This window comes from Lynx canadensis, chromosome B3, assembly GCF_007474595.2.
Source record: "Lynx canadensis isolate LIC74 chromosome B3, mLynCan4.pri.v2, whole genome shotgun sequence".
NCBI classification, from domain to species: domain Eukaryota; kingdom Metazoa; phylum Chordata; class Mammalia; order Carnivora; family Felidae; genus Lynx; species Lynx canadensis.
This window is the reverse complement of record NC_044308.2, coordinates 122,301,685-122,327,322: the sequence shown is the minus strand read 5'-3', so window position 1 is coordinate 122,327,322 and position 25,638 is coordinate 122,301,685. Positions and strand designations below refer to the sequence as shown.

General features: G+C 43.4%; 1 protein-coding gene across 2 annotated transcripts in view; it reads right to left on the bottom strand.

Moving 5' to 3' along the window:
• The window catches only part of ADCK1 (aarF domain containing kinase 1), a 123,231-nt gene that overhangs the window by 81,533 nt on the left and 16,060 nt on the right, over positions 1-25,638 (bottom strand). The gene's annotated exons all lie outside the window — the stretch shown is intronic.

The following is a 25,638-nucleotide window of genomic DNA, read 5'->3' as shown; positions in this document are numbered from 1 at the left end:
AACCAATATATGAATTCAGCAAAGTTGCAGGATGTATCAATGTACAGAAATCTGTTGCATTTCTATACACCAATAATGAAGCAGCAGAAAAAGAAATCAGGGAATCAGTCCCATTTACAATTGCACCAAAAACCATAAGATACCTAGGAACAAACCTAACCAAAGAGGTAAAAGATCTAAACTTAGGAAACTATGAAACCCTTACGACAGAAATTAAAGAGGACACAAAGAAGGGAAAAACATTCCATGCTCATGGACTAGAAGAACAAACTTTGTTAAAATGTCTATACTACCCAAAGCAATCTACACATTTAATGTAATCCCCATCAAAATACCACCAGCATTCTTTCCACAGCTAGAACAAACAATCTTAAAATTTGTATGGAACTACAAAAGACTCCAGATGGCCAAAGTAATCCTTAGAAAAAAGCAAAGCTTTAGGCATCATGATTCTAGACTTCAAATGATATTACAAAGCTGTAGGCAGCAAGACAGTATGGCACCAGCACAAAAACAGATACGTAGATCAATGGAACAGAATAGAAACCCAGAAATGAGTCCACAACGATATGGTCAACTCATATTTGACACAGCAGGAAAGACTATCCAATGGAAATAAGACAGTCTCTTCAACAAATGGTGCTGGGAAAGCTGGACAGCAACATGCAGAAGAATGAAACTGGACCACTTTCTTACACCATACACAAAAATAAATTCAAAACGGATGAAAGACCTAAATGTGAGACAGGAAACCATCAAAATCCTAAAGGCACAGGCAACAATTGGTTTGACCTTGGCCACAGCAACTTCCTACTAGACACATTGCTGGAGGCAAGGGAAACAAAAGCAAACATGAATTATTGGGACTTAATCAAGATTGAAAGCTTCTACACAGCAAAGGAAATAATCAACAAAACAAAAAGGTAGCCTACAGAATGGGAGAAAATATTTGTAAATGACTTACGGGAAAAAGGGTTAGTATCCAAAATCTATAAAGAACTTATCAAACTCAACACCCAAAAATCAAATAATCTAGTTAAGAAAGGGGCAGAAGACACGAATAGACATTTTTCCAAAGAAGACATCCAGATGGCTAACAGACACATGACAAGATGCTCAACATCACTCATCATCAGGGAAATACAAATGAAAACCACAATGAGATACCACCTCACACCTGTGAGAATCGCTAAAATTGACAAAACAAGAAACAACAGGTGTTGGCAAGGATGTGGAGAAAAGGGAACCCCCTTGCACTGTTGGTGGGAATGCAAACTGGTGCAGCCACTGTGGAAAACAGTATGGATATTCCTCAAAAAGTTAAAAATAGAACTACCCTATAATCCAGCAATTACACTACCAGGTATTTACCCAAAGGATACAAAAATACAGATTTGAAGGGGTACGTGCACCCCAATGTTTATAGCAGCACTATCAGCAATAGCCTAATTACGGAAAGAGCTCCAATGTCCATCAACTGATGAATGGATAAAGAAGATGTGGCATATATGTATACACAATGGAATATTACTCAACTATCAAAAATAATAAAATGTTGCCTTTTGCAATGACATGGATAGAGCTAGAGTGTATTATGCTAAGTGAAATAAGTCAGAGAAAGACAAATACCATTGGATTTCACTCATATGTGGAATTTAAGAAACAAAACAGATGAGCATATGGGAAGGCGGGGGAGAAGAGAGAGGAAACAAACCAAAAGAGACTCTTAATGATAGAGAACAAACTGAGGGTTGATGGAGGGAGGTGGGTGGGGAATGGACTAGATAGGTGATGGGTATTAAGGAGGGCACTTGTTTTGATGAGCACTGGGGTGTTGCATGTTAAGTGATGAACCACTGAATTCTATTTCTGAAGCCAATATTGCACTGTATGTTAACTAACTAGAATTTAAATAAAAATTTGAAGAAATAAAGAAGTGAAGAAACAAAAACACAAAAAACTCAGAACTAAAAATGAAAGTTAAGAAAATATAATTTTAAAAAACCAGAAGTGAAACCTATATTAGCATTAGTAGAGAAGGACCTTAAAACCAGTTGTAACTGCATTTCATTTGTTCAAAAGTTAAGCAGACACAAAAACAATATTTAAAAAAAAATAGAGTGAGATCCAAATGAAAATTCTAGAGATAAAACTGTAATGTGTGATGTACAAAATGTGTGGATGAGATTAATTGTAGATTAGACATGGTAGAAAAAAAACATTAGTAATCCTGAAGACCTAGCAGTAGAAACTATTCAAAACAAAATACACAGGAGTGCCTGGGTGGCTCAATCATTTAAGCATGCAACTCTTGATTATGGCTTAGGTCATGATCTCATAGTTCATAAGATCAAGCCCCACATCAGGCTCTGCACTGACACCATGGAGCCTGCTTGGGATTCTCTCTTTCTCTCACTCTCTGCCCCTCCTCCACTCATGAGAGGAAGAGAGAATCCCAAGCAGGCTCCATGCTGTCAGCGCAGAGCCCAACGTGGGGCTTGATCTCATGAACCATGAGATGATGACCTGAGCCAAAATCAAAAGTCAGACACTTAGCCAACTGAGCCGCTCAAGTGCCCCTGAAACACAAAATTATTAAAAAAAAACAAAAAGGGGCGCCTGGGTGGCGCAGTCGGTTAAGCGTCCGACTTCAGCCAGGTCATGATCTCGCGGTCCGTGAGTTCGAGCCCCGCGTCAGGCTCTGGGCTGATGGCTCAGAGCCTGGAGACTGTTTCCGATTCTGTGTCTCCCTCTCTCTCTGCCCCTCCCCCATTCATGTTCTGTCTCTCTCTGTCCCAAAAATAAATAAACGTTGAAAAAAAAATTTTTTTTTAAAATAAAAACAAAAAAAACAAAAAAAAAAAAACAAAAAAAACACACAAAAACACACAAAGAAAAAAGAATTTTTTTTTAAATGGAAAGAACATCATTGATCTAACAGACAAATTCAAGCAGCCCAGTAAACATGTGGTTGGGAGTCTCCAAAGGAGAGGATATAGGAAAAGGTAGGAAAAAAAAGACATGAAGAAATAATGGCTGAAATTTTTTCAAATTTGATTTTCTAAAAAAACTATAAACCAACAGATCGAAGAATCTCAAAAAGTTCCAAACATAAGAAACATGAAGGAAACCACATAATGGAATTGTTCAAAATCAGTGACACAGAGAAAACTCTTAGAAGTATCCAGAGAAAAAGACACATTATGGACAGAGGAACAAACATAAGAATGACAGCAGATTTCTCTCTGGCAACAATACAAGCAAAAGCCAGTAGAGCAACATTTCTGAAAGCAGTGAAAGAGGGGCGCCTAAGTGGCTCAGTCAGTTAAGTGTCTGACTTCAGCTCAGGTCATGATCCCACAGTCCATGAGTTGGAGCTCCACGTCAGGCTCTGTGCAGACAGCTCAGAGCCTGGAGCCTGCTTCAGATTCTGTGTTTCCCTCTCTCTCTGCCCCTTCCCCTCATGCTCTATCTCTCTCTCTCAAAAATAAACATTAAAAAATAATAAAGAAAAATTGAAAGCAGTGAAAGAAAACCCAGAATTCTATACCCACCAAAAACAAAGATAAGATGAAAACTCTCTCAGGCATATATAAAAGCTCAGAGAATTCATCTTCCTGTACAGCAAAAAATGTTAAATAAATTCCTTCAGGTAGAAGGAAAATGATACAGGAGAGAAATACAGATCTATGAAGGAAAAGAGACTAGAAATAGTAACTTCATTGGTAAATATACAAGAATCTTTTCTTATACTCTAACTCTTTAAAAGATAAGCAATTGCTCAAACAAAAATAATAAAGTAATGTGGAGTTTACAACATATGTAAAAGCATAATGTATTACATCAATAGCAAAAGGCTAGGAAGAAAAAAATGATAGTATACTATTATAAGATTTTTATACTCTGTGACGTGGTATAATATCACTTGAATGCAGAATGTGAAGAATTAAAAATGTATGCTGTAGGGGTGCCTGGGTGGCCCAATCAGTTCAGCGTCCGACTTTGGCTCAGGTCACAAACTTGCATTCATGAGTTCAAGCCCCACGTCAGGCTCTGTGCTGACAGCTCAGAGCCTGGAGCCTGCTTCAGATTCTGTGTCTTCCTCTCTCTCTGCCACTTCTCCACTCACACTGTCTCTCTCTCTCTCTCTCTCTCTCTCTCTCTCTCTCTCTCTCTCTCAAAAATAAACATTAAAAAACATTTTAATTAAAAAATGCATTTTAATTAAAAAATGTATGATGTAAACTGATACAATCACTAAAGTAATAAAAAAAAGCAACAAAGGAAATAAAATAGAACCATAAAAAATATCCAGTCTAAAAGAAGGCAGGGAAAACAAGAAATAAAGAGCAAATAGGACAAATAGAGAACAAGATGAAAGACGTAAATCTAACCATACCAATAATCCATTGAATATTAATGGTTTAAACACCCCAGTTTAAAAGCCAGAGATTGTCAATTTGGATAAAAAAGAAAGACTTGAGTATATGTTGCCTATAACAAATGCTCTTTAAATATAAAAATACCAACAGGTTAAATGTACAAGGATGGGGAAAGATATATCATGCCAACACTAATTAAAATAAAGCTGGAATGCCTATGTTTATATCAGACAAGAAAATTTCTATCCAAGATGGTGTCACAGTTGAATTCTACCAAACATTTAAGCAGGAAATATTAACATTTCACTCAAACTCTTCCAGCAAGTTGAAGACAGAATACTTCCCAACTCATTCTATGAGACCAGCACTGCCCCAATATCAAAACCAGACATTAAATACAACGGGGGTGGGAAGAAGCTACAGACCAATGTTAATTGTGAACATAGATGTAAAAATTCTTTTTAAAAAAAATTAGCTAATCAAATCCAATAATTTAATAAAAGGCTCTGTTCTCATTACATCCTATCAAGTGGTGCACAATTTTGATTTGTCTCCCTACAGGCAATGTTAATTTTCATCACTTCATTAAGACAGTTATCCACCTGGCTTCCTCACGTAAAGCTACTTATTTTTATAAGTATCATGTGAGGAAGCACTACCAAATTTTAGAAATAACCAGTTCTTTACAAATTCTCAATTTATTCATCTTGTTTGTTTTTGTGCACTTGGATTCATGAATGTCTGTTTTTTTCAATAGGTCACAATCCGTTATTATCATTGTTTAACAGCCTCCCTGAGGTATTCTGACCCATAATAAACTACACATGTACAATCTCATATTTTTATATATGCATACATTCATGAAACTATCATCATAATCAAGCTGGTAAGCATATCCATCACTCCCCAGTGTCCTTTGGTCAAGCCCCATCCCTCTATATACTTTCCATCTCCAGACAACCACTGCTCTGCTTTCTTTCAGTAGTCAAGAATTTTCTTGAGTTTTATGTAAATGAAATCATACAGCACATACTTTTTTTTTTAGTCTAGACTTTTTCACTCAACGTAATTTTTTGAGATCCATTTTGTTGCTGCATGTTATCAACAATTTATTGTTGATTTTTCTTACTGAGTAGTATTCTACTGTATGAATGTACCAAACTTCCTTATTCGTTCATGTGCTGATGTACATTTGGGTTGTTTGCAGTTTAGGAGTACCAATAAAGCTGCTATAAACATTCATGTACAAATCTCTGCTCAGACATATGCTTTCATTTCTCATTAAATTAGAAATGTAATGGTCAAATTGTGTGACACGTATATGTTTAAGTTTTTAAGAAATTAAACTGTTTTCTAAAGTGGTTGTGCCATTTTACATTCCCACCAGTGTGGAAGAGCTCCTCGACATCCCCCAACGCTCAGTGTAAGAAGTCTTTCTCATTTTGGTCATTCTCATACATGTGTAATGATATTTCATTATGGTTTAAATTTGTGTTTCCCTAAGACTCATGTGTTAAGCATTTTTTCATGTGCTTATTTGCCATCTCTACATCTTCTCTGGTCAAATGTCTGTCCAAATCTCTTGTCTGTTTTTTAATTGGGTTATTTGTTGTTGTCTTTTTTATAACTGAGTTACAGAATTCTTCATATATTCCACACATAAGTACTTTATCAGATATATGATTTGCATATGCTTTCTCCCAGTCTGTAGCTTGTCTCTCCTTTCTCTTAACAACATCTTCCAAAAAGAAGTCATTTTTCATTTTGATAAAGTAAAATTCACCACTTTTTCCTTTACGGATCATACTTTTGGTGTTGTACACCTAAGAAATCTTTGCCTATCCCAAACTACAGCCATTTTCTATGCTTTCTCCTAGAATTTTTATAGTTTTAGGTTTTTATATTTGGGTATGTGATCTATGTGGAATCAGTTTCATATGTAGTAGGAGATATGGATCAAAGTTCAATTCTGCATAAGAATATCTAATAGTTCTAGCACTTTTGTTGGAAAAAAATCTTTCTAAGCTGAATTGCCTTTGCACCATTGTGAAAAATTAATTGTTCATACATGTGTGGGTCTATTTTTGGACACTCTAGTCTGTTCCATAGATCAGTTTGTCTGTCTTTACACCAATACCACACTGTCTTGATTACTGTAGGTTTATAGTAAGTCTTGAAATCAAACAGTATTCACCCTCTTTGTTCTTCTTCAGTGTTATTTTTCAGCACTGATTCCAAAACCCTCTGCATTCCCATATGAACTTTAGAATCAGCTTGTCAATTTATACACAAAAGCCTGATAGGATTTTGACTGGGATTCCCATGAATCTATAGATTTATTTGGGGAGAATGGACATCTTAGCAATATTGAGTCTCCCTACCCATGAATATAATACACCCCTCTCCATTTATTAGGTCTTTTTAAAATTTTCTCTCAGCAATGTTTTGATTCATATACATCACTTTGGAAATTTGTCCTAAGAAATTAATCTAAGACATGGAAAACAGTCCATGTACAAAGATGTTCAGCACAGTGTTAGTTATAATGGAAAAACATATGTAGACGCATCCTGAAAGTGGGAAAAAGGAAAAGCTAAGTAAATCAGGTAACAATCACACAGTGAGTTAAACTGCTTTTAAATGGACTACAGGACAACATGGAAAATACTAAGGATAACAAGTTAAGTGAGAAAAACAGTTCATCATATTGATAGGATACTGTGGATGTAACAGAACAGTATTAGAAGGTATATAAAAATCATGATGAGTTTGATTTGGTGAAATTATAGGTAATTGCTTCTTGAATCTCTAAATTTGTTAACATAATTATTGGTTTAATAATTGCTTTTCTATTTTTAAATTAAGAAATAATTCACATACCATAAAAGTCACCATTTTAAACTATATAGTACAATGTTTTTTTACTATATCCAATCAGTTGTACAACTGTCACCTCTACCGAATTCTAGAACATTGTTTTATGTTTATAAATCAATTATATTTTTTTAGTCCCACTTCATGTATATGTGAAGTCCTGAGTCTTTGCAATGAAAAAATTTCTGTCTTCAATCAGTCTATCATACTCATTAATAGGTGATAAACGTTGTGAACATCCAAGTATGTACAAGTATCTTATCATCTAATGTTTTACTAACATCTAATAATGTATATTAAAATGAGGATCAAATTTAAGGTGCCAAATGACCTGTCAGCATAATGGAAGCACAAATAGGTCCTTGATTTATAATTTTCACATATTCTTCTCCATAATCATCCTTTCTGTTTGAATTACTGACTCACTCTACCAGCATAGAATATAAGCTGCTAAAAAACAAAATCTTGTTCACCACACACTCCATACTACTGGTCCTCAGTAGTAAATGCACAGTCCTTTACAGTGCATGAAACCTTTCACACACATTACCTCACCTGATCCAGGTAAGAGCCCTTGAAGGGGGTGGGGGGAGCATACTATCGCTCTCCCCATTGCACAGATGAGGGAACTGAGGCTCAAAACAGTTAGGGGGCTTGCCCGGATTACTGAGCCAGTAAGTAGTATATCCAGGGTTTGAGTCATTGTTGTACAATTCCAAAACCTATCTCCTACTAAATTCTGCCGCCCCCCCAAACACACTGTTAAATATTCCTCATGGATTAGAAGGAAACTCCAGGCAGCCAGTGCCTGCTATGGGCCCTCAGCATTGCCCTCCCTATGTGCTCACAATCCCCCAACTCCCACCCCTTGCTGAGCCTCAGCTATTTCCCACAGCCAGGCCACATGGCCACCACAGGGCTTGGTCATGTCTGGGCTCCCAGGAGCTGTTCCAGTAAGCCGGCTACAACACTAAGACCAGGAACAAATTCATGAAGTCACGGAGGCCTGGAAAGCACCAGTCATACAGAAATCAGAGAACTATTGAGTGAAGGAAGTGAGCAAGGCCCAAGAAGCGTAAGTTCTCAGTGCAGCAACTGGACAAGGCCACCGGCTTGTGCAGCCCAAGGAGGCAGGCCCAGGAAGGGGCAGGACACTGGCCACAGTGGGAAAGGAGGACAACCGTCACTGATAACCTTCCAAAAGTCTCCAGGGCCTTCAGTATGAAATTCAAACTCCTACCTGGGCCAACCAGGCCCAGCACGATGCAGCCCACGATGCAGCCCAGCTTCATCTCTTGCCCTCCCCTCATCAGCTATCCCCCAACCCAGTGCACCATACTCTGCCCCCCGGCCTTTGCACAGGACACTCCACAATCTTCACCACGCCTCACTTCTTTTCACCTGTCAAAACCCTCTTCGGCCTGGACCCAGGCCTCTCTCCCCACCCCTCCTTTCCTCCCAGTCCCAGCCTGGCCCCTTCCACTCTCTTTCCTGCCAGCTGCCAGCCCCTCGTTCTTACAGATGCAGCTACCGCCTCCCCCATCACAGAACTAACAGCAGAGCCCAGAGTTCCAGCCCCAGTGTGGCTCAGCCTTCCATTTGTCTGTGCCTCCCTGGGACAAAGCCGGGCCCAGCCCATGCTGCACCTCTGTGGCTATGACCATAGGCTCTGCTCTAGATGACAAACAGCAGGGAGGCAACTGCACACATGGCCAGGTTGCAACCAGACCAGGCTGGGCCCAAGGTGAGAGGCCAGGGCAACAGAGCTTCCAAATGTGAGGGATGATGCTGGAGCCATCTTCCAAGGAGGGCAGCCTCCTTCCCATAGTCCTCATCCCTTTCTCAGGGAGCAGACAGACCCCAAGAAGGCCTCCTCGAGGGTCTGAAGCAGAGGTTTTATTCTCTGCAACCAGGCAAGACTGAACCCAGTGATGATTCACTCAACAGAAGCCACACGCCCATCACCACACACCACCCAGGCAGCCCTCCCCACCGCTGCCATTCCCTAAAAACTCTCCAAGGGGGCTCTGGACACCGCTGCCATCAGGAAATGCCACTCTACCAGGAGGCAAGGTCAAATAATGCCAGGGGCAGACCATTCATCCTGCAGGAGTCACCCCTGGCCAGACTCCCAGGACGATCTTGGACTCCTCCAACTCCCCAGGCCTCCCTGTCAAGGCCACCCAAAGGGAACCACTACCGACAGCCTGCGCGGCTACACTAAGGCATGGAAGTAACCACAGCACAGCTTTCGGGTCTGGGCTCTGACTGGGCCCTGCCGTCTAAGCCCATAGGAGAAATGGGTGTGAGGGACAAGGCTGGCACCAGCTGGGCACGGACACCCAGTCTGCAGACGAGGAACACACTGGCATAAGGGAGCAGGGACTGTCTGGGGGAGATGTTATAGCAATGTTCCAATCAGAGGAAAAACCAGGCAAAATGGTCACCAGGACCCCTTTTGGCAGCTGGCCCTCGGAGAACCACAGCAGGCCTCCAGGGTTTCGTCACATGTCCGAAACCAAAGCAAACTTCTGTGAAGTAGGACATCCAGAAGAGCAGGCATTGACAGACCTGGCACCATCTCACACCTGATTATTGGTACTGCGGGAATTTTCATCACCAAATTACAAATTCCAAGAGTACTGCAAACCCAGAAGATCGCAGAGCATTCAACAGGGAAGGACAAGAGCAGGTGTCTAAATTCTGCAAAGGGGGTGACTATCGAGCAAGAATCTAAAAGGACAATAAAATAAAACTTAATGTTTAGATTAAGTTACTAATATTCACTTACTATTTACTAGGTGTTAGGTTCTCATCTAAACACTTTATATGTGTGTTGTCTTATTTCACTCCATAACCACCCCATAAGGTAGGCACAAATATTATCACCTATTTTACAGATGAAGCAGCAATGGCTCAAAGAAGTTACATTGCCCAGCCAAGGGCACATAGCTAACTGGTGGCAGAGCTGGGATCTGAACCCAGGTAGTGTGACTTTAAGACCGCAACGCTCCCTAGCAACAGTGAAACGCTTGTTAGAATACCTAGCTCAATCAGATGAAAAGGTTCCAAACCAGAACTCAAGAACCCTGGATTCCGGACCAATTCTGCCTCTAACTTACCGCTCCTACTGTACAAGTCCTGAACAAATCCTCCCAGCTTTCTGGACCTCAGCTGGCCTATTTGTAAAATGAGAGGTTGGACAGAAGCAGCAAAAGCGTGGGTGGCATACATGTCTCCCCCCTATTACCATACCCACGGCTCACATCAGACATCAGCGACCAACCACAACACACATTCACTGAGCCCACGTGAAGACATGCTCATTCTCTACGCCGCGGTCAGACAACCACTACCTACAACTGGAGTTGGCAAATGAAATGCATTTGCCTTCCCAGAGCTAGATTGTTTCTAAGGTGTCTTCCGACTCTCAGAATTTACAACTGTGTTACTGGGGTTCTAAAGGCAAAAATTTAATTCTAGTCCCACTGCAACCAGATCATCATTATACCTCAGTCTTCCATCTGCAAAATGGACATTATGTTACACATGGCCAGCTCTACTTTTTTCATCTTTAGGATAAACAACGCCCCAAACCAATGCCTGATCTGTGTTATACAGACTGTATCTGCTCTCAACATGGTCCTGCCAGGCCCCTTTCCTCTGCTCCTGTAAGGGAACCCGATAAAGAGGAGATCCAAGACCATGGCAGGATGACATGACAGGATGAAGGGATACAGGTTCCTTTGCATTAAGCACTGTGTTTCCAGAAAGTTCCAAATACACACTAGAGGTGATAATACCGGAAATTATCCGTCGTTGCCACCTTAGCAGGAGTTTCTTTACCTGTCCATTTTTCCAGCCTCGGCAACTGAGAGAACAGAGTTCTATGAAATGGGATACGTTCCAAATATAGGTTCTGTTTCAGAGAAGGCCATCCTAAAAAGAAAGTTGTAGGAGGGGGCATTTGGGGAGGGCAGCTGCTAGTGGCTGAGAAGGCTTCATGAATAAAACATGCATCACAGCTGCCAAGGATACTTGCATTTTAATAGGGAACAGAGTTTTAGGCCAAAGGAATTAATCTCTAATGGTAGAATTACAAGTATCAGCAATGATTTAGGGAGGTATTAAGCAAAGAAAGTTGTTCCAGCATCCCTGAAATCCCAACAAATGAACTGATGTGAGTGCGCAAGCCCTCAGCAAACAGTGAATGTGCTGCAAATTTAAGGGATTAATAATATTATTACTGGCAACTTGTGACTCTGCGTGCCAGTGAGCAAGGCTGCCACCACACAGACAAATCCAGATGCCCACAGGAGCCCAGGACATGCACTCTTTGGTCTGGAAAGCATCCATTTGGGAACCTAGTTGCCAGAAAAACTGAAGAGAACCCTTCTCTCCATCTGCCCCTTAATCACACACACTGAGAAGATGCATAATTAATTTGTTCTCAACAGTTGCTCTGTGGCTAGAAGAGCGAGGGCATTTCTGGAATGGCAATTACAGACAAGAAGAATAAATGTTAGGCCACAAGCAGAATAACATATCCAGCCAGCCTGCTTCCCCTCCCTTCCCCATCATCCCTGTTCAGGCCATGGGCTTGGGTCTGGGACAGGAGTCTTTTTCATTTTCTCACAGCCTTGAGATCTTGGGGGCTGGTAGCAAGGAAGAGAAAGCAAGATCCTCGACACAGGGAAGGAGGCCTCACTCTGACCTCAGAAAGAGGGAACACGTGCAAAGCACATGTGCGATGTGAAGGTCAGTGGTAGGAGCATTTGGGGGGACAACATAACACGTATAGGAATTAGAAGAAATTAAAGAACTCTCACTAATTTCACGCATTGTGATAATGAGGGGAATACTTAGAAAACATCAGCTATTAGAGATACACGCTGAAATTACAGGTGAAATGGCATGATTTCTGCAATTTAAAATTCTTCAGCAGAAAAAAAATAAGTGAAAGAATTATAGCAACATATTTTAGATCTAGGTGCCAGGGTTCATCATATTTCCTACTTTTTAATTGCATTTGAATTTTCATACAGGAGTTTTTTTGTTTTTTTTTTTTAAGGTTCAAAGACAGATCCTAACTAGCCTGCTGTTCTTAACCTTTCCTTGTGGCCGAGAAGCCCTGTGTTCTTGGCCCAAGCCGGCCTCTCCTGCCTCATTTTGTACCACTCGTCCTGTGATTCACTCTACTCCATCCCATTGGCCTCCTTTCAGGGCCCTGAACAAAGCCAAGCTCATTCCCATCTCAAGGCTTTTACGCTGCAATCTTCTCAGAGGGCCAGCTTCATGGGCACGTGACCAGTGCAGCCACACTTGGAAGGCCCACCCTTGGGGGTGCCTGGGTGGCTCAATCGGTTGAGCATCCGGCTTTGGCTCAGGTCATGATCTCACGGTTTGTGAGTTCGAGCCCTGCGTCGGGCTCTGTGCAGACAGCTCGGAGCCTGGAGCCTATTTCAGATTCTGTGTCTCCCTCTTTCTCTGCTCCTTCTCCCGCTCATGTTCTCTGTCTCTCTCTGTCTCTCTCTCTCTCAAAAATAAACATTAAAAAAAATTAAAAAAAAAAAAAAAGGAAGGCCCACCCTTGGAAGGACCCCACACTCATGGTTTAATGTGGAAGACAAAATAGTGCCTGCACCCCAACAAAGATGCCCACCACCTACTCGCTGAAACGTGTGACCATATTACCTATGCGGCAAAGGGGAAATAAAGTTGCAGATGAAGTTAAGGTTGCTGATAGCTGACCTTGAGCTAGAGAGATGACCTCAGATGATTAGGTGGTTCTTTCAAGTGGAAGAGGGAAGTGGAAAAAGAGAACCAGAGAGCCGGCAGCAGGACAAGGACTTGGCCGGATGTTGCCAGCTTTGAAGATGGAGAATGGGGGCCATGAGCCAAGGAATGCAGGCAAGAAAAACAAGTGAGTTCTCCCCAAGAGACTCCAGAAAGAACACGGCCCTGCTGACGCATTCATTTTAGTCCAGAGAGAAGCCTTTCAGACTTCTGACCTCCAGAACCGTAAGGGAATAAAGTAGTATTTTAAGCCGCTAAGTTTGTGGTAGTTTGTTATAGCAGCAGTAGGAAACCAATACAGTAGCTGGCTTGAAATTCTTTTTTTTTTTTTTTTAATTTTTTTTTAACGTTTTATTTATTTTTGAGACAGGGAGAGACAGAGCATGAACGGGGGAGGGTCAGAGAGAGAGGGAGACACAGAATCTGAAACAGGATCCAGGTTCTGAAGCAGTCAGCACAGAGCCCGACGCGGGGCTCGAACTCGCGGACAGTGAGATCGTGACCTAAGCCCAAGTCAGACACTTAACCGACTGAGCCACCCAGGCGTCCCGAAATTCTTCATTTTATCTTTGAATTTGTGTTTTGCAAATGAAGCCAGATGGGACAAAGCAGCAGGCCCCAGGGGGATTCAGCTCCCAAACACAGTCCCACCTCCCCAGCGAGTTCTCCGGCTGACCACGCCCCACCCCAGCCCCATGCCCTGGTTGCACACAGTCTCCCCACCACACAGCCAGGCTGCTTCTCCACTCACAGTGGCAATCATGTCACACTGGTGGAGAAGACCTGCATTCTGCCACTATCCTCCGTCCCCGCTGGGGGCTTGAGTGTAAGTTTAGGCAGGGTAGACTCACGCACACGGCACACAGTATCCCTCCCCAATTTAGACCAGCTTCACCAGGGCAAGTTCAACAGGAGACTCAGCAGGGATCCCTCACCCACCCCCAACCCAGACCCTGAGTACATACCAGCACTGAGGCAGCAATCTCTTGGGGGCTGCCCATTCATGGTGTGTTGGGGCTGCAGGGCCACGGAAAGGGGAGACTAACTTCCCCACCCCCAGCCGGAAACCCAAAGCCCCATTTTGCACTAAGCCCTATAAATGAGGCAGCCCGTCCTGCCTCTTCCGGCAACAATACTCTCTCTGCTCTTCACCTGCTGCTCTTCCATCACTTTCCCGTGTCAACTGGAAAACCTACACCAGAGACCCCTTCCCCAGCCCAGCTTTGGTCGCTTTTTATTCCATGACCACAGTTTATCTCTTTTCGGACATTCAGCAAGAGCCAACATTATCTTGTTTACTTAACTCACTGATGCACTAAAAAGAGCCCACTGTGTGCCAAGCACTGTTTTAAGTGCTGAAGATACAGCAGCAAGCAGAACAGACACCTGCCCTCCTGGAAAGGATGTTCTCATGAGTTCCACCACTGTTAAATATCTCCTATCCCCTCAAGAATAGGCCACCGTATACCTAGCACCTCGCACAGTGCCTGGCCCATAGCAGGTGTTCAATTAAAATTTGCTACATAATTGGCTGTATGAACAGTGAGTGGCTTAGGTGCTCTGCACTGTGATCAGGCAGAGCCTGGAGACATCCCTCTTCGTCCTGCAGAGTGTGGGGCATGGGATCTGAGGGTGAGGGAGGGGGCAGTACCCCAGCTTCCGAGACACGTTGCCTTAAATTAGCTTCACATATGTCGCACCATTATCAGTCAACAGTTTATTTGTATATTTAAGTGAAGTTATTCTGCTAATTGGACATATGTCTCACGGTTCTACAAGGAAAAGTCTATTAAAAAGTCTTGCTGTAACAGGCAAGAGCTTTGAGGGTAGTTTTTATTCAGGAACAGGAAGGGAGCTGAGTGGATTTTAATTTGGTAGAAAATAGCTGCTTGGGGCCAAGACAGTGAGAAGCGGGGAAATCAAGAACAGGCTCTTAGATTATTAGTGTGGTTAACAAGCGTCTCCATCAACCTTATAGCTGCAGACTGCCTTCCACCAACTTTATTAGTTATTTCACGGCCTTCCATCTACCCCTGCTATTCTAGCAATTCCCATTTTGGAGACGTGGACGCTGAGGCAGGAGAAATGCATCCCACCCCTGCCAGTAGGAGTTAGGCCTCACAGCCCCTGTGGCCTAACCTCCTGAGTACATGAAGATGTGAGAATTTCGGAGTCAGGAATAAATTAGCTCAAAGGTTTCAGGAACAACAGTAAAGGGCTGAGGGGGTGGGAGAGAAGGCAAGGAAAGCACTGGTTTGTCAAGACTTGACAAATAGCCCAAACTCCCTTGCACAATAAGGAAACTCATGCCTTGGCTGCTGGTCTGGAGGAACCCTTGAAGCTCATCCAGTCCAGATCAGAGAGCCAGGAGTCACACAGTTATAAACACAGGCTTGGGAGCCACACTATTTGTGACTAAATCGAAGACCCTGTAGTGGGTCAAATGGTGGCACTCCAAAAGATATGCCTTTGTCCTAACCCCCTGGACTTGTGATTATGACCTTATTCAGAAAAAAGGATCTCTGTAGATGTAACTAAGAATCTTGAGATGAGATCTCTCTGGACTGCCCAGATAGGCCCTAAACCCCATGACAAGTGTCCTCATAAGCAAGAGAAGACAGAGGAAAAGACTGGAGTGATGCAGCCACAAGGCGTGTCTGAAGCCACCAGAAGGAATACGGCCCCGCTAGCACCTTGATTTTGGACTTCTGGCTTCCAGAACTGTGAGAGAATAAATTTCTGTTGTCACTGGCCACCCAATTGGTGATAACTTGTTATGGCAATTACAGGAAGCTAATACACCTGCTTACTAGCCACAGACCCTTGGACAAGTCACTTAATCTGTTTCTTCATCTGTAAAATGGAGATGATGACAATAGTATCTACCTCAGATTGCCATGAAGTTAAAGGAGATAATATAGAAAGAACCCTTAGTGCAGTGCCTTTCCCACAGGATTCAATCAATGTAAACACTTGTTCTTAACATCAGAAGCCTGCCTGGGGAACTCATTAAAAATACAGCTTTCCAGGCCTCACCCCAGAATCACTGGAAACAAATCTTTAGAGTACAGAGTCTAGGAATCTGCACTTTATAAGGCTCCTTTATAAGACCCTCAGGGGTCTCTGCACTTTGTAAGACCCTCAGGGGTCTCTGATCGTGTGACAAGTTAGAAACCACCAGTGAGCTGTCACATTCCCACCTCCATTACAGACAGACAGAATCTCTTCTGTTTCTGGAAAGCTGCCCTTCCAGATACAGATTTCACAGCTGTCCCTGGTAACCCATTGCAGTACTAAATTACCTTTGCAGTAAGAAAGTCCTAGTTTATGGCATCTCTCATCACGTAGCATCATCCCACTCCCCAGCACTACCCCGTTCCCCAGCACTGTTCAGCACAAGTAGAAAACAGCTGGGTCACGGTGGAAGCACCCAATCCAGGGCAGGAAAGGCAACGGTGTGGGGTTTTTAGTGGGGAAAGCAATAAAGTAATGAGAAGCCCAGCATAGCTAGTCTGAGATGGAGTCTGAGATGGACAAGGTCAGGTTCTCCAGCTGGGGTTCCTCCAGCTCCTGCCCCATTTGATGTAGGCTAACCTTAACATAGCACTATCCCTGAGAAGCAGGGCACTCTGGCCTCCTCCACCCTCCCACAAGAACCAGGAAGCAGGGGCAAGTGGTGATCAGCTCTGTGGCAGGAAGAAGCCAGCCCTGTGTGCCCAGGCAGCCTGTGTAAGGCAAACGAGGAACTGGCTAATGCCATTAATTGCGCTGGCCAGTACAGAGAGATGCCCAGCACATGGCAATGGCATCCCATCACCAGAAACACAAGGGCTTATTTTATTTCATTTCTGCTGTGGCCTCTGGAAAGAGATCATGGTTTCTGAGCAGCAGCAAATACCATCCTATCAGGCAGCTTCAAGTCTGAATCAGCCTCAGGAGATAAATAGGGTGAGCTAAGACAAGAGAAGAGCTGGACAGAGTGGCGACACCCAGCAGGGGAAAGACCGAGGCAAGGATGGGTGCAAGCCAGAGTCTGGCCCAGCATCTGCTACAGATGCTGCAGCCTGCTTCTTCAAGGGGTGACCTGGCACCAGCGATAGCATGCACAAAGACGGTATAAGCAGCAATTTCAGGTGGTACCCAGGGCACTTCTTATTTGCATATGCAGACCCCCAAAAAAGAGACAGTTAGTCTATCAAGCCTGTAATTTTCCTTAAAACAAAACCAAGTAAAGGAAAAAGTCAACAGGATGAAAAATATCATATAAATACACGAATAGTTGGTTACAAAGAAGTACATAGGAAGGCCAACCAATGAATTCAAAATAGTGCTTGCTTCTGCTTTTGTAGGAGGAAGGCTGGAATCAGGGTAGTACCCAGGAGGCTACAATTGTATGGGTAAGGATTGTTTCTGAAATTATGCAGTGAGTATACGAGTGACCACTAAATTATTTTCTATACCTTTCCTTAGGTCTCATACATTTCACATGCTTTTAAAAATACAAGGGGTATGCAGGTCCATAGGTCGCTGATAAGTCTAGAGCAATCAAGAAGACAACTTGACATTTGCACGCCTTGTCTGAGAACTACAGAGAAGCCACCGCACAGCGAGTGCAACCTCCAGGGAGAAGCCCGAGTCAAGCCACATTTCCCTCCAGGGTCCCCAAGGACAGAAGGAGACCCGCCACATCTCTCCCCAGACCATGCCCAGGTCCCAGTTCCTACTTCTGTGGAACTCTTCCCGAATCAGGGCCACTGCAGAAAGTTCTGCAGGTTTGCAATGCAGTACTCAGAAAGGTCTGGGTACACAGAAAGCTAAAAAGGAGGCACTGGCTGCCATTTCAGACTCTGGCTCCCTGTTCCACAGGCCTGGTCCTTAGATGACCCAAGCAGAGCAAATTAAATGCAGCTCATGCTCCTGCAAAAATTATCACAAACTCTGAGAAAGCCAGTCACCAAGACAGCAAGGATTCCATTTCTCTCCTCCTCTTCTGTATAGAAGACTTTCTGACAAATGTTCCAGGATGAGAAATGAAAGCAGCAAAAGGGGGTCTTAGGGACAGAGTACACAAAAACTCACCAAAAGCTTCCACACCAGGTTTACTGTGCACACACAGAGGAACAGTGGCCCAAGTAGATACCACTACACCAGAGGAGGCCTTCCTAGGTATGCACTCCACCCTCACCCCCCATGATGGGTTAGGAGCCCCTCCCATGCAAGGCTCCTACCCTCCCCACCCCCCACTCCTTGGCTGGAAGTTAGCTGCTGTCAGGAGCCAAAGCTGGAATGAAGATAAATCGATCCTTCTGCAACTGGTGATTTCATCCCTGCTTCCCCCACTGGACTGTGAGCAACTGGAGGGCAGAGGTCAAGTCTTATTTCCCTTTACATCTTCTGAGGCTGAGCCTCATGCAAGCCCTGGCACAGAGCAGGCTCAGTTAAGGTTTGTTGAAACAGATGGCTGGAAGAACGGTGAAGACATGTCCTGGTTTGGCCAGGACAGTCCCCAGGTTTCAGAGAATATGCCTGACGAGCCAGACACTGCTACAGTTCCCCCTGCTGGGCAAGAAGATCTTTAAAACACTGCTTGAGTCATCATACCTTCACTAAGCTGGTAGCACACTTATCCTCAAAACTGGCAGTTGTTCCATAGCTTACGAGTCGAAACCCTTTCCCAAAGCAAGGAGCTAGCATCTACGGATTCCTTTTGGAGGGTCTATACCTCCCTCCACTATGAAATGCAAATTCCAAATATTTGTTGAATTAACTCTTTGGTTGACTGATTAAATACAAAAAGGAATTCCCGGGGCACCTGGGTGGCTCAGTCAGTTAAGCATCTGACTCTTGATTTCAGCTCAAGTCATGATCTCATGGTTTCGTGACTTCGAGCCCTGCATGGAGCTCTATGCTGATAGGACAGAGCCTGCTTGGGACTCTCTCTCTCCCTCCCTCTGCCCTTCCCCTAATCACACTATCTCTGTCTCTCTCAAAAATAAATTAACTTAAAAAAAAAAAAAAAAAAAAGGAATTCCCAGGAGGAGGTTCTATGGCCCTTCTTCCTCCTCCTCTGTGTTTCCAAACCCATCCCCGCAGGACCACAGCCTGAGGGCTCACACCAGGGGAATGGACCCAGGGGAGAAGCAACTCAGCAGCAGCAGCTGGTTGGCAAGAGTGGCTGCACAGGCAACTTCTATCCAACTTGGTGCTTTCCCCCAGGTTGCAAATGGATAAACAAGGAGACAACCAGGTGTTAAAGTGCAAAGAACATGAGATCAGGCAAGATCTAGATGTCCAAGTCCAAGCCCAAGATCTGCCACAAAACTGCAGAGTCAGGGGAGGGGGGGCACTTAAAGAAATCCTATCACGCCTCTAGACCTTCAGTTCTGTCTGTACATCAGAGGCCTGAGCTAACTGGTGCTGAAAATACCTTTCTCAAGGTCAATGGCATAATTATAAATAGAGTTATCCCCCCACCTAAGCCCCTTACTCCACTCCTCTCATCAGTATCCTTTTCCCCCAAAACACCCTACCACATGCCATGGTTCTAAAAGCTGACAACATATGATCCTTCCCTCTAAATGCACATTTCAGTAATGTTGAAATTGTTATCCCACACCCAAGCCCAAAGCTGCTGTGTCCCTAAACAAAGTCAGGTATAAATGTTAGCAGAATTTAATGGGCACTAAAGGTTCTTACAGCAACCTCTTATCTTCAGGTAAGTACTGCTGGTGAACCTCCTATCTCTAAGTTATATAGGAGCCCCACTAGGGGTGTACTGCTCTTGACCTCTCTTCTCCCTCTCACTCTCCATGGGAGGACGAATCGGCAATCAGAATGGTGAATTGGGGAAAGGAAACATTTCATGCTCAGTCCACCCCTTCCACTCCCCTCCCTTTTTGGGATCTGTACACACCCGCAGGACACTGATACTCAGCCCTTCCCTGCCCTAAGAGGCAGGCTCCCATGTGAGAGGTTTGTCCTGCCATGAATGTGCCTGCGTGGCAAGTCTATCAAATTCAGGAGTGAAAGTTCAACAAGCCCACTTGCTCACAGACCCAAGACACAGGCGCCAGCCCAGCATTTATCAGTAATAAAGCCGACATTTTGAGCTCTTCCTGGCAGAGACCTGCATCTCCTTGGCTCTGCTTCTCAGACAAAGAGGAAAAGAGTATTAATTGTTACCTCCTCCGGCCCAAGTCGTAAGTACTAGAACAATTAATATGACACACACACACACTGCTGACCTGAAGCATCTGATACAACAGAAGCCCAGTGACCTGCTCAGAAACAAGAAATTGGATTCGGCTAAAAAAAAAAAACTTCCCAGTCACAGCAGCAGCTGAGGTCCCTCCTACATTAGGACTCTGATTAACAAAGAAAGATGCACCACCTGTGATCTCACTCTCTCCCTATACCTCCCTCTCTCTCCCCCTGGTCTCCCCCCACCCTCCGGCTCATATGCTTCTACTCATTGTCTATAGTGCAGAAGCACAAAAAATATTCAGTGACTGATGACTTTAAGCATTCTTATTCCCTGAAGGCTTAAAATATTTTACCCAAGAACTTGCCATAGCTCCCTACTACATCTGGTATAAAACTTGGCCTCTCATCCCTCTGTGACCTAGCTCTAATTCTCTTTGCCGCTATGCCCCTTCACTCACCCATACCCTAGTCCCAAGTAACATCGAACTAATCTCTGTTTCTTATAGACAACCCCCAAAATTTTACCCATCAACCTCAGCCAAAATCACCTGTCCGCAGTGTTACATGTTTTAACCCTACCCCCTTTCCAAACCCAGCTCAAATACCCACTTAACTCATTCAATCTCACCCAGCTTGGGCCACTCTCTCTGCTCTGATATACCTTGGGAGTCTTAACTGTCTTAGGGTATATTAGGGTTGAACAAGTGTACATGAATATATTATAGATAATAAGAGGCAGGTTTCTCACTGTCAGAGAAGTAAGTTACACATAAGGAATGGGAGAAAGTTAAAATAAACTCTATGATGTTAGACTGAAATTGGAGATATCAGTATGAACTCATGGTTTTTTAATAGATGAGTGTGTGTATGCATGAGTAAGTACACATACATATATTTCCTAGCCCTGTCTTCTGGGAGGGGCTAGAAACAATGGCACTCTGGGAGCAATACGCAGACCTAGCACCAACATCTTGGTTTCTAAATACCATTCTCCAAGAAAAGGAGCCAGGGCTCTTTGGAGAAGTGATTGATCCTGGGGCTGGGGCTGGGGCAAGGAAAATACAAGAGGAGTCTGGGGCTTAGAAAGATAGGATAGTGCTCACTATTAACAATAGCCAAAGTATGGAAAGAGCCCAAATGTCCATCAATGGATGAATGAATAAAGAAGATGTGGTAAATATATACAATGGAGTATTACTCGGCAATCAAAAAGAATGAAATCTTGCCATTCGCAACAACGTGGATGGAGCTAGAGGGTATTATGCTAAGTGAAATTAGAGAAAGACAAATATCATATGACTTCACTCATGAGGACTTTAAGACACAGAAAAGATGAACACAAGGGAAGAGAAGCAAAAATAATATAAAAACGGACAAAACAAAAGAGACTCTTAAATATGGAGAACAAACAGAGGGTTACAGGAGGGTTGTGGAAGGGGGGGATGGGCTAAATGGGTAAGGGACAATAAGGAAATCTACTCCTGAAATCATTGTTGCACTGTATGCTAACTAACTTGGATGTAAATTAAAAAAAGAAAAAAAAAGAAAAAAGATAAGATACTGCTCAGTAAAGAATTGAGACATACAAAAGGACACAGGAATCAACCTGAAAGAGCTCCCAATGACCAAAATTAGAATAATTGGAACAATGAACTGATGATTGCTTTGGATTGGTACCTGTAGAATAAAATAAATATCCATGAGTTCACAGTGATAAAAATAATTAAACAACTGAAGGAGAAGGGATGGCTCACAAAAGAATGCCAATTAACAAATGGAGAAATAAGGAAAATAGGAAATCATTAATTTGTTCATCAAAACGATAAGGAGCCGCTGAGGCAACCCTTGTGCACTTTGATCTCCTCTCTAGCTAGATTAAATAATCCACAGTATTTAATTAAATAAAGCTTCTCACCTCTTACAAATTTAGCTGAGGCAAAGGCCACGGCCCCCACTTTACAGACAGAGAAGTACAGGTGCTTGGTGGCAGGCCACGAGCCTAAGAACCTGGCTCCAGGGCCAAAATGGCTCAAATACTACTCTGCACCATGCAAACCTCTCCTCACCCTATTTAGACCTTGGAATTTCTATTTCATTTATTTCTTTGAATTACCAGACCTTTTGTGATCAAAACCTTAACTGTGTTTCAAGATCCAGCATGCTTCTTATGCGGTGCCTGGGTGGCTCAGTCAGTTAAGCACCTGACTTTAGCTCAGGTCATGATCTCATGGTTCACGAGTTCAAGCCCCACATCAAGCTCTCTGCCCACTTTGGATCCTATGTCCTCTTCTCACTCTGCTCCTCCCTTGCTTGCACCCTCTCTCTGTTTCTCTCAAAATAAATGAATAAACTTAAAAAAAAATCCAGCATGCTTCTCCAAGAATCCCCAGTGTATCAGGATTCATTTGATTGTAAGTAACAGAAAACTGATCTCAAACCATCTGGAGCAAAAAAAAGAATTTCCTGGCACATATAACTAGAAAGTCTATTTCAGGCTCAGCAAGATCTAGGGACTCAAATGGCTACTTCCCTCCACAATACTGACTCCATTCACAGACAGGTTTTCCCCTCATGGTGGCAAAATGGCTTCCAGCAGCTCGAGTCAACATCCTATACCCACAGCTAATACAGCAGAAAAGGCAGTGTCCTGTGGGGAATACCCTCAAAAGTCCTGGACCTGATGTTCACTGACCAATACTGGTTCAAATGCCCATCCTTGAACCAATCTCTAGGACCAGAGGAATGGACTCTATAGATGACCTAAGTCAAGTGCCCCCTCTTGGAGCTGAGGATGGGGTAAGCCTCACTCAAACCTCATGGTGACTACATGAAACATGAGTGGCTCCCCAAAAGAAGTTTTGGATGCTACTTCCCAAAACAAGAATGGCTCTGGGACTGAAAATTTAATGTATGTCTACCACACCCCAACCCCTTGGTCAGAATCAACGCAATCCTGCCTCCTCCAGTCCAGTCTGGACATCCATACCAGCTGTGACTTCTTTCTGCCTTGTGGATATACTGGTTCACACCTGTCATCTCTGTTTATAAGCATCCTGGACACCGAGAGTCTGGTTCTCCAAAGCCCTGGGGCTTTGCCACACCCTCTGAGCTGCCCAAAAAGTGCCACTGAGCCCCTAAAAAACACTACTTCACTTTGACTCCTACCCCCTCCTGATGTGAAGCTGAGTCACTGAGATACCAGCCAGCTGAGCGCCAACCTTGAAAGTGCTTCTCTAAGTCACTGTCTCTTGGCTCTAGCATACTCCGGGACCTGGGGACACTGGCTTGACAGGTAAGATAATTATGTTTTACCCTTCACTCATTCTTTTATCAGTCACGAAGACAAGAACAGATAAGCATTCCAATGGAAGAACACACTCTTGCAGTATTTACTCGTGCTCTTTAGTGCCAGCCAGCTCCCCTTCCCAGGCACAACTCCCAGGGACCAGTCTGCACCCCTGTTATCGGTGCCAACTACCACATGCTGCCCTCCTGTCAAATATCACACTGCACCTTCCTTCCTGCAACCCCCAAAGTCGCCAACTTCTCCAGGAGCTGCGGCACCACTGTCTTTCAGATGACTTACACGTGAGGGCAACTGTCTGCACATTACCCATCCCCTGTTCCTCTGCAGAGCACTTGCCCCTGTGTCTCGGCCTGGCCTCTGTGCAGAACGTCACTCTGGGGGCCCCAAGGCCCGGAGCACTGGTTAGATGGAGAAAGAGGGGCCGGGAAAGGCAGGAGTTTGGCATTAAGTCCCAGAAATGGAGGGCTTTGAGTTTTTCCAATACAAACTAACATTTCGTTCATTCATTTGTTCAACAAACCTTTATTCACGACCTACCATGTCTGAGGTACTGCTGTAGGTGCTACAGACATGGAGATACACAGACAGACCAAGTCTCTGTCCTCATGGGAGAACATCTCCCAGTAGACATTGGACTTACTTTTGAAACCTGCTGGACATTTACATTTCACAACGCACCCTCTCAGATATCTATATAATCTGCAATATGTGGCATAGCCAACGGCAGTCTCCAGAAAGGAAAATGGCAGCTCCAAAGGCTAAATGACCATCCCAAAGACAGAACACAAACTCAGGTCTTCCGAATACAAACCTAGCACCCTTTCTAGGTCCTCTCCCGAGGAAGGAGCTAGCAGGGTGCAGCCTGAAACAGATATTAAGTCAACTCAGTCCTAGGCATCATCTCTAGAAGTAGAAAATATGGAAAAGATGAGCCAATCCCTGATCTAAAAGAATCTATATTCTAAAGTGAGAGACATGTAACCAATTATCATCTTTCGTAGGAATAAAGGTGACAGAGTGATTAAATTCAAACAGGAAGATATCTCTGGAAGGATACACAGGACAAGATGATCATCACTCCCAGGCAGGAAAACTAGCTATGTGAAGAACAGCAGGAGGAGGATCATTTTCTATGTTCAAATGTTTCTATGTTCAAACTTGGAATCGCATGCCAGGTGACTCTAGTTCCCATTAAACAACACTTTGAGGACGCAATCAGCCAAATCCTGAATATGCAAAATTCTACAGGACAAATGATCTGCTTTCTTCAATAAGCAAATAGCTCAAAAAAGGAGGGGGAGGAGGAAAGAGAGATATTATAGATTGGAGAAGATTTTGGTTGCTGTTTCCTAATGCAATATATGCCACTTCATTTGGATCCAGATTGCAATGAACCAACTTTAAAAAAAAAACAAAAACATTTTGGGGACCAGGGATATTTGAGTATACACTAGATATTAGAAATTATTAAGGACAGGGGCTCCTGGGTGGCTCAGTCGTTAAGCGCCAACTTTGGCTCAGGTAATGATCATGTAGCTCGTGAGTTTAAGCCCAGCGTCGGGCTCTGTGCTGACACAGCCTAGAACTGCTTCAGATTCTGTGCCTCCCTCTCTCTCTCTGCCCCTCCTCCACTGACGTTCTGTCTCTCTCTCTCAAAAAATAAACATTAAAAAATTTTTTTAATTAAAAAAAGAAATTAAGGACATATTATTAATTTTGTTAATTAGGAGTATGGTATCATAGTTTTTTTAAGGTACTTATCTATTAGAGATACAAAGTGAAGTAGTTACAGATGAAATAATATAATGCCTAAGATTTGCTTTTAAATATTTGAGCAAAGGGGCTCCTGGATGGCTGAGTCGTTAAGCATCCTACTTTGGCTCAGGTCATGATGTCACGGTTCAGGAGTTCGAGACCCGCATCAGACTCTGTGCTGACAGCTCAGACCCTGGAGTCTGCTTCAAATTCTGTGTCTCCCTCTCTCTCTGGCCCTCCTCCACTCATTCTCTGTCTCTCTCTCACAAATAAATATTTTTAAAAATTTAAATATTTCAGCAAAAATAAATGAATGAATAG